At 38.5% G+C, this 10,291-nt stretch overlaps 1 long non-coding RNA gene across 1 annotated transcript; it reads right to left on the bottom strand.

Moving 5' to 3' along the window:
* Nucleotides 1-1,158: 1,158 nt before the first annotated feature.
* On the bottom strand, nt 1,159-10,291 carry LOC309619687. The gene is made up of 2 exons (XR_014239159.1): nt 3,663-10,291; nt 1,159-3,356 (listed from the first exon to the last, which is right to left on the bottom strand). It is a non-coding gene; the product is annotated as an uncharacterized lncRNA (long non-coding RNA).

The following is a 10,291-nucleotide window of genomic DNA, read 5'->3' as shown; positions in this document are numbered from 1 at the left end:
TCTAATCTTGGGTTCACTGCTCAGTTGGGTCTGGGTATATGAAGTATTTTTACATTTGTTTTAATTTTTTTTTAATTTTATTGAAGCATAGTTGATTTACAATGTTATGTTAATTTCTGCTGTACAGCAAAGTGACTCGGTTATACATATATATATTCTTTTTCATGTTATTTTCCATTATGGTCTATCACAGCCTGTTGAATGTAGTTCCCTGTGCTACACAGTAGGACCTTGCTATTTACATTTGTTTTAGTATTAACTCTTTTTCAAAGTGCCCAAACCCATCCATTGGTAATACATGACCCAACTTCACTGGGTCATGTGAAGCATTCCATCCAAATACACTGAACACTGAAGGCACATGTCAGCACGTGGGTGGTGGAGCCCCCGCTCTCCGCTTGGTTTCTTGGTGTGCCGTAGGTCACAAGACAACAGCAGCTTACACGTAGGGACGCCTCCAGTGTCAACCTGTATATTAAATATTAATAAAGCTTACTTCCCATCTTGTGTTTAGATGAAAAATAAACAGAAATAGAAGTTCTCCAGTGAATCTTCTCGTGCACACCCAGAGGAGTGTACATCCCACTTGGAACACCACCACTCCCTTGAGGCATAATTATAGAGTTACTAAATGCTAAAATGAGAGCTCGTCCAAACCCATTATTTTAAGGATTGGTGTGTATAAAGCCAGGGTCCTTGAAAGTTTTTCACAGTTGCTGCCTCCCCAGCAAACTTTCCCTGAAAGTTACAATTCAATGCAATTCTGTTTTTCCGCTATGTTCTCCTCCTACACCATTTGGGAGTTTTGCTGCACACAATTGCAGAGCTGGCTTATTCCATCTGAGAGTTTGCAGCAGGTCCATGATGGATGGCCCAATTCTAGCATATAATAGCAATACATTTCAGTTTGCTAAATACTATCACTGAAGTGGACCTCTGGTCCCCAGGGAGCAGTGGGATGTGGCAACATAAGCCGTGCAGTTGTAGATCAGATCTGTTTTTATGTTCAAAGATGGTCATCAATATCATATTTAGATATGGTATGATTCAGAGATTTATATACGATTAAAATAATTTTGAATATATTTTGCAGCAAGAATAGAAACATTAAAAATCACACTGTTATGTTCATGCAAAAACAATTTTTTTAAAAAAATAAATTTATTTATTTATTTATTTTATTTTTGGCTGTGTTGGGTCTTCGTTTCTGTGCGAGGGCTTTCTCCAGTTGTGGCAAGCAGGAGCCACTCTTCATCGCGGTGCGCGGGCCTCTCACTATCGTGGCCTCTCTTGTTGCGGAGCACAGGCTCCAGACGCGCAGGTTCAGTAGTTGTGGCTCACGGGCCCAGCTGCTCCGCGGCATGTGGGATCTTCCCAGACCAGGGCTCGAACCCGTGTCCCCTGCATTGGCAGGCAGATTCTCAACCACTGTGCCACCAGGGAAGCCCTATGCAAAAACAATTTTATTTACTGTAAGAGCTTTTTATTGAATGGCTTTAGAAACAGTGGACATTTTCTTTGGAGATGACCTGTGAGTGGGTTTGTTGATTTGAGGACGACACTAAAGTTTTGCGAGAATTGATGCGCTTCCTCTGCCCTGTACCACCATGGAGATAGTTTTTAGGTGAAGAAAATACCAGAACGATTGTCCATGAATACAAGGCACAACCTAATGTTAACTATTTCCTCCGACTTTTCTTGAGATAGGTGTGTATTAATAAGAGTAGAGAATAAGGAGGAATTCAATTACCCTAGTATGTGAATAATAGCAACTCTTAGACGGTAAGTCCTAAGTGCAGCTGTATGTTTAATTTCTGGTTTCAGAATATCAATCAGCCTGATTCTCTGCTTTGTGCCAAGGAGTACCCATCACCTGGGGGCTCGAGAACAGATCTTCCTATGCCAGTTTTTCTTATTTCATGAACACTTCTGCCTACCTGCCAAACAAATCATCTTGCAGCTCTCAGGAGTTAAGCTCTTTGGTTAAATTCAGCAGCCAGCAGAAAATCCCCTCCGTTACGTATATTTTGTGGTTGGGGGGTAGGCAAAGCAATAAATATTCCACAGTCTTTTAACAACTGATAGGATGGATTATCTCGTGATTTCTGTACTCTAGTCAAACACGGAGTGGCACTGATATTGGAGAAGCTTTTGTATGTTTGCACCTTTTCAAACATTCAAAGAAGGTGAAGGAATAATACGGAGAATGTCTGTACACCCATGCCATAGATTCAATAACAATGTCATTATTTTACTGTCTTTGTCTTTCTACCTATGTATTCACACACACACACACACACACACACACACACACACTTTGTTTTCCCAACATGCATTGATGATCCTTGCATAACTAATTATTTCTTTGGTGGTTGTTAAATAGTGATTTTTTAGTCTATCATTTCTTCCACATGTATGAATGGACATTCTTCTGAAAAGAAAATCTTCCATTCACTCAGCAACTGGTGATGTTGATAATTCTTCTCAAAAAGACCATGATGACCTATTTAAGATCATTTAAAAATCAAAATGGAGTAACTGTGGTTCAGGCATCCAAAATGGAGTCAGATGGCCATTGTGGGTATAGTTTCAATCATGTTACTGCATCACTGAGAACTTGAATTTTGGGAACTGTATCAAACTCAAGAACACCACCACCAGCCATTTTCAAAATAATATCTGCTAGCAGCTGCCAGCTACAACATTATGGTCTCAAGGTCTCCTCTTATAAGTGTGCAACCATTTTGGACCCCAGCAATCCTTGCTTAACAAGCACCCTTACTTCTTGCCAGCTCCAATCGTAATTCTTGACAAACGATTTTTGTAACTTGGTGGGTTTTGCCTATATAAGCCTCCCCCATTTTGTAGTCTGGCAGAACACAATTCAAGTGCTTCTTGAATCTGTGTCTCCCAGGCTATAGTCCTCAGCTTGGCTCAAATAAAGTTCTCTTCTATTTCTTATTATACATTGTTTATTGATTATTTGTGTTGAAGGCAGAGTAAATGCTTATTTTTTTCTCTACAAAAAATTCAGATTGAGCTCTTGGCATGGTAGTAGCCTCCAGTGGTGGTACTTCTTTTTCTCCTTCCTGTTCTCCCTTCCTTGCTTCCTTCCTTCCTTCCTTCCTTCCTCTTTCTTGTTTTCTTTCATCCTTTGTTAAGTATCATTGTGGACTCATAAATTCTTATTTATTCATTCACTGGGTTAAAATTACAGTCATTTCTTTGAGCTTCAGGCAGTACAAAAGGTGGCCAGTTGGAGGCTCTTCAAACTGTGCCCTTTAAAAATTTGTTTGACTTTTTATTTTGAAATAATTTCAAACTTACAGAAAAGTTGCAAGAATAATACAAAAAACCTTGGCAGGGCTTCCCTGGTGGCGCAGTGGTTGGGAATCTGCCTGCCAATGCAGGGGACACGGGTTCGAGCCCTGGTCTGGGAAGATCCCACGTGCCGCGGAGCAACTAGGCCCGTAAGCCACAATTACTGAGCCTGCGCGTCTGGAGCCTGTGCTCCGCAACGAGAGGCCGCGATGGTGAGGGGCCCGCGCACCGCGACGAAGGGTGGCCCCCGCTTGCCGCAACTAGAGAAAACCCTCGCGCAGAAATGAAGACCCAGCACAGCCATAAATAAAAATAAATAAATAAAATAAAATTTAAAAAACCTTGGCATTTCCTCACCCAGTCATTAACATTATGCAACGTTTGATTTACCATTCCCCACCCCCCGCACCTCTCTCTCTCTCTCTCTCTCTCTCAGCTGTTTTTTTCCGGGAGTCATTTGATTAAGTCCTAGTCGTGATGCCCCATTAACTATAACCATTCGAATGTGCATTTCCTCAAAACGAGGCACTCTCTTGTGTAACCAAATGACAGCCACCAAATCTGGAAATAACGGAGACAATATTACCATGATCCCCAAACTTCCGTCACCTTCTCACACAGAAAGAAATTTAGTGCCCAGCTCTCGGTAGAAAGAAGGCAGTTTAGAATGCTAAAACATGCAACCTAAAAATGAAATGTTTGCTGTGTAGTGTGTGCAATTCTGGTAACTGTCTCTAGACCTGGAACATTATTTCTCTGAATATCCTTGGAGTAAGGTCTTGTGGAAGAAGACAGTTGAGAGGAATTAGCCGTAAATCCAGTTCATTATTTTTGTTTTTCTCTGGCAAAATACATTCTTTTTCCATGTAAGGACCTAAACAACTACAAAGAGTTACTCTTAAGAGCAAGAGTTAGAGAGAAGACCCCTAAGAATTTGTAGGCCCTTGCTGACTTTCAAACTGCTTTTCCTGTACTTGTTCATCTCTAGAGCTGCAAACTTAGTTAGAATTTCCGTTAAAGTTTTCAAATATTGTAAATGGGCTCCCAGTCTTGGCCTGTGAAGAGCAGAACTGACTTCCTAAAGCACCAGAAGTGTGGGCATTAGAGATCTTCAAAAAACTCCTGCACTTGCAGGGGTCTCTAAAAATAGGAATATTAGGGCTTGCTTTTTCCCCCCTTCACGTTAATGGCATTTTTATTATTTTGTTTTCTACTTCCCACATGCTGTTTTAAAAAAGATTTATTTTCTATTTAGTTTTTGAAAGTAATATTTTTTTTCTTTTTTCTTTTTTGAAAATAATATTTTTTAAAGATAAGAACCAGTTCGAACTATGAGGTGGTTTAATTGCTCGTTAACATATTCTTGTGAAAATCTTAAATTATAACTGATACACATATATATACATATATATATGTATATCAGTTATATATTTATACTGTATGGGAAATATTATAGTGATTGTTTTCAAATTAAAACACTTTATGCATGGATAATATGGATACATGCCATAGATTCTAAGGCTATTCTTAAAAATTTGTAATTTGCATAGTTGGTGTGGGATAGACACTCACACAGCACTCGGGGTTTAGGGATTTGTGGTTTTTGTGGCCATAGCAGGATTATACCAGAACTTTGAACCACCCCCCTCATCCTTCAGACCTTCCTTTTCTTCCTGTGCTTCCCCAGAGGTCATAAACAAAGGTCATAAACATAATGACACCCCCCTCAGTGCTTCACATGCAAGGGGCAACTGCTTTGCTGGCTTCATTTCGTGGGCTTGTCTCTTCAGCAGTATGCATACAAGTGAGTTAAACCTTCCACTGGCAATCAGGACGGGAGAGACCCCACTCTCTTTTGGTGGCTTGCTGGCTGCACCACTTTTAACGTGAGTTTGGTCTTAGCCCAATGTTGATCTTCTGGTCCACAGGTCATTAAGTATTTTATGACCTTTCTCAATCTTAGGTCTGCCAGCTCTTTTTTCTCTTTATATAAGGTGTAAGATAAGCCAAATTATTGTTCCTTTTACTAATACTTAAAAACATACTTTGAATGGAACACACACAGAGCAAACAAAACCTGTAATACAGAGAACAAATATTATATTTTCTCAACATATGTTTATATACATATGACTTAGCAATATAATTTACTTGCACTCCAGGAATGAAGAAACCAGTTTACGTCTCTATTTTAAAAGTCTTGTTCATTTTTTTTTTCCTGTAAATCCTATTCTTTGTAAGAGATAACAGGCCCATTCTGAAAACATGCTTTGTAACCCCTAACCAAAGATCTCAAGTCATTGCTTGAAGTGACAGCTCACATCTCATGAAATGGACTTGTTTTGATAGTAGACCCTTGGATTATATGCTCGTTACAGCCCTTTGTATTCACCTGAGGAGAGGGTGATGTACGAGCGGCATGACCCACATAACCACAGGGAAGAATCACTCTTTCCTATATGTAGGCTATGTCCCAGCCCTGCTGCCTTGCACGTACACTAGCTTGTACTTCCCCACCTCCGGACTAACCAATGATTATTTTTACTTATTTATGACAGCCTTTCACCAAAAAGAATTTGAGGCAGCTTGCAAAATTGATTAATAGCTATTGGAAAACAGACTTCAGAGCCAAACGCGGGTTTTATCTGGAAGAAAGTTTCACCACAATAAGCATAACAGTTGATCAATGCCAGAAGTAACTTTAAAAATTGCCTAGGAAGACTCATTAATGCTCATTATGTACTTTCTGAGCTCTGGAAATACAAATGCACTTAAAAAGCTACATGATATAGCAAGTTAAACCAACTTAAACCACTTGCAATTAAGGAGATATTGACAGCTTCCAAAATAAAAGACATCCGTGTAACAAAATATACAAAGCTTGTCTTTTAACAGGAGCCACTTTTTGTCCAAATAGTAATTTGATCCAGCTACAAACAAAATTTTCCTATGAAAGAAAATGTGAGATTTGCTGATTTATTTTTTTGCCAACCTGAAGAATTACCAAAGATTCCCCCCAAATAAGACCTAGGACTTTGGGATAATCCTGTAGTTCCCAATTTGGAAACTTATTATGGGGATTGAGCTGTTTTGGATTTTTCAAAAGAGCATATTGTAAAAATATATCCCAAATCTGAATATCCTAGGCTAGTCTCCACCGTTTCTTGCTTGGACTACTGCAGTAGCCTTCCAATTGATTTCCTCTCTTTCATGCTCACCAAACTAAGGTCTGTTCTCTACAAGGTAGCCAACCTCTGAAGATGGAAATCATATCATGAGCTCCTCTCTTCACACCCTTCACAGGCTTCCTATTTTACTCAGTGATAGGATTTTGTTACCCCACCTCCCCTCTTACCTGCTACTCTGGTCCCATCTCCCACTCCTTCCCTTTGTTCGTTCTATTCCTACTCCTTTAGCCTCTTTATTATACTTCCAAGGGGAAGCCCACTCCTACCTCAGGTCCTTTGAACGAACCTCTGTTCTTTCTACCTGGAACATTCTTCCCCCTGTTACCCCAACAGTTTCTGCCTCGGAGCCTTCAGGACTCAACTCAAATGTCATTGTACCAAAGAGAAACTTCTTTAACCGTTCACCTTATATGAAATCGCACACCCTTTCTCTCTGTCAAGCTCTATTTTTCTTGTAATACCTTATCATTGTTTGATATATTATACATATTTTTATCCGTTTGTGTACTATCTCTCCTGACCAGAATGTAAGCTCCATGAAGACAGGGCTCTTTTATCCTTTTGTATTCCTAGCATCTAGAACACTGCCTGGCAAAGTGCTCACTATTGAATGAACAATGACATTTACCCACAAGCTGAGATATGACATTTATTTACTTTTGACTGAAATTCCAGCTGAGTGTGATAATACTGGTAAGCTCTCACAGATCAAATCTTCTGATTGGAAGTCATTTATATGAGTGCATCATTACCTTTTTTTTTCTTTATCCCACAAGAAATTTTTTAGACATATTTTTGTTCCTAACCACCCTCCTATGACATTTTAATACCATAGATATATTACGTATGTTTTTATGTACTGTGTATATCTCTCTATGTATCTATATATCTGTGCTTTATATATAAAAAGAGTAAGATATTTTTAGCTACTCCATAAAAACCAATTTCTGCTCTCATTGAGAATGCATGATCTATATCTACATTGACAAAAATTTGGAGAAATAATTTATTACTTAGTAAGTTAGTCTAGTGGATAAAATCTTCCTAAACATGAGGTCCATTGGAGAAAAATAATGGTCCTATTTGATTAAAAAAAAAATTGAAAACCACGTGAATAGCTGCTAACTCTCATTGCCACCTTGCTGGGCTATGTCTTCTATGTGCCAGTTGTATTCCTTCTTCCATTTAGTTGGCACAGAAGAATACAAGAACTATGAAAAATACAAGAAATACACTGCACACAGAACCCATGCCTTTAGTTTCCTAATAGTCTTGCTGGCTATATTGTTTTTGATTATATGTCTGCTCTATATGCCCTCTTTATGTTATTTTGTGCTTCATGATATTTTTTCCTGCCTCATTCTTGAAAGGACTCAGACTGCTCAAAACTTAAACAAACAAAAAGCAATGATAAAATAACAAAATGAAAGTATAAGAAGTGTGTTACAGTAAGAACTATATATTTGGTCTTTGTCAATAGTTCCTGACGCAGATCGTCTAAAACCCTTGGAATTTCCTGAGTGATAGAGATGATGCGTGTCTTCTGTTATTCATAACAAACCCCTTTCAACCATACTTGAGTTTATGCTACTACGGTGACGCTTGGTGGATCTCTAGGTAGCTTCAGGATGGGGGCTGGTTGCTAGAGGAACCAACTATGTGATTAGAGTGTTGGAACTCTGAGCCCCAGAGAGGAAAGAGGTTCTGGACATCCAGAGATTGAGTTCATCGATCTAATCCTACAGAATGGAACCTCCATAAAAACCCCTAAATCACAGGGTTCAGAGAACTTCCCCGTGGGTGATGCCTCTTGGTTCAGCGAGGGTGGCACCGCAGAGAGGGCATGAGGGCCCCATGTACCTCCCCCACACCCCTCATACTTTGCCCTTTGAATCTCTTCCATCTGGCTGTTCCTGAGTTGTAGCCTTTGAAATAAACTGATAAATGTAATAAAGTGTTTCCCTGAGTTCTGCCAGAAGGGTTCTAGGAAATTATCGAACCTGAGAAGTTGATACAAGGCCAAAGCAATATGTAATTAAGGGCCAGATGACTAGTCTAAGAGCAAATGATTTTCAAAGTGTATCCTGCAGAAACTCCAGAGAGGTGCCTCAGGGGCTGCTGTAGGGATGGAGAAGGGGCAGGATTTAGGGCTTGGGAAGGTCAACAAGTAAGGTTCAAGGTCCACCACTATCACCCTTTAATCTCACTTTTGTACATTTCTCTTTTTTTCATTCTTAATTTTTTTTTTAATTTTTATTTTATATTGGAGTATAGTTGAGTTACAACTTTTGTACATTTCTTATGTTGGCATTTTGCATGCTTTGTTTAAAGAAGAATGTAATGATTTAATCTGTTCTGTGAAGTTCTTTTGACATTTGACCTGATTGAATTTGGAAGAATAGTTTCCAAAGGTATGATTTTTAGTATTGGCACAGTTAGTATAAACCCATTCAATCAGAAGATACTTAATAGTCAGAATCAGCCACTGTTGTGACAATCAAAAGTGGAATACCAGCGTTCCAAGGATCTGCACTCAGCCTGTCTAACGCAGTGGTTCTCTGACATTAGCTTCCATCAGAATCACCTGGAGGGCTTGTTGAAACAAGAATTCTGCTTCAGTAGGTCTGGGTGGAGCTTCCTGCTCTAGGCAGGGGAACTTGAAAGCAGCATAAATAAAAGTGGTTTAAAATCATTAAAAAAAAAAAAAAGCCAAAAGAATCAGAGGTGGGTTTTTTTTGTTTTTTTTAAGCACTCGAGTTTCATGTGCTCCACCTGTGGATTCCCCTTGCTTTCCCTCATTTTAGTCATGGTATTAAAATTAAAATACAGGTGTCTAATAAGCTTCAGTAACTAAAAGTCTGTTTTGAGTTTGTTGATCTTAGATTATCGCCAGTTCCTGTTGGGAGACAAAAGACATTAAGAATAATAGAGTTGCAAATGTTCTGTTTCAGACACTCTTCTCTGAAAGAAAAGCAAAAGCAAAACAAGTCAGACAGAGAAAGACAAATGTTATATCACTTAGATGTGCAATCTAAAAATAATATAAATGAAAAAATAAAAATAAAAATAAAAATAATATAAATGAATCTATATACAAAACAGAAACAGACTCACAGACATAGAAAACAAACTTATGGTTACCAAAGGGGAAAGGGAGGGGGGAGGAATAAATTAGGAGTATGGGATTAACAGATACACACTACTATACATGAAACAGATAAGCAACAAGGATTTACTGTATAGCACAGGGAACTACATTCACTATCTTGTAATAACCTATAATGGAAAACAATCTGAAAAAAATATATGTATATATAAAACTGAACCACTTTGCTGTATCTGAAAAAAGAATATATATATAAAACTGAATCACTTTGCTGTATACATGAAACTAACACAATATTGTAAATCAACTATATTTCTATTTAAAAAAAGCAAAACAACACCATCCTATAAACAGCACTTCTCTATCACTCCTTATCCTTATGCTGCTATGTTTTCTTTATGACACTATTACCAGAAGATATCATATATACTTATACTGGCATATTATCTCTCTCTCCCTTTCTCTAAAGTGCAAACTCCAAAAGGGCAGGGATTTTATGTTGCTTTGATACTGCTGTATCTCCAGTGTCTGGCATGTAGCACACACCTTATAAATATTTCTTAAATACTTGCCTGGCATGTAGGACACACCTTATAAATATTTCTTAAATACATGAATGATTAATTGTGACATTGCTATACCTGGCTTCTTTGTCCTATGAAATATTGGTGAAGGC

Source organism: Balaenoptera borealis, assembly GCF_965194805.1.
Source record: "Balaenoptera borealis genome assembly, chromosome: 21".
Lineage (NCBI taxonomy): Eukaryota > Metazoa > Chordata > Mammalia > Artiodactyla > Balaenopteridae > Balaenoptera > Balaenoptera borealis.
This window is presented reverse-complemented; position numbering and strand designations above follow the sequence as displayed.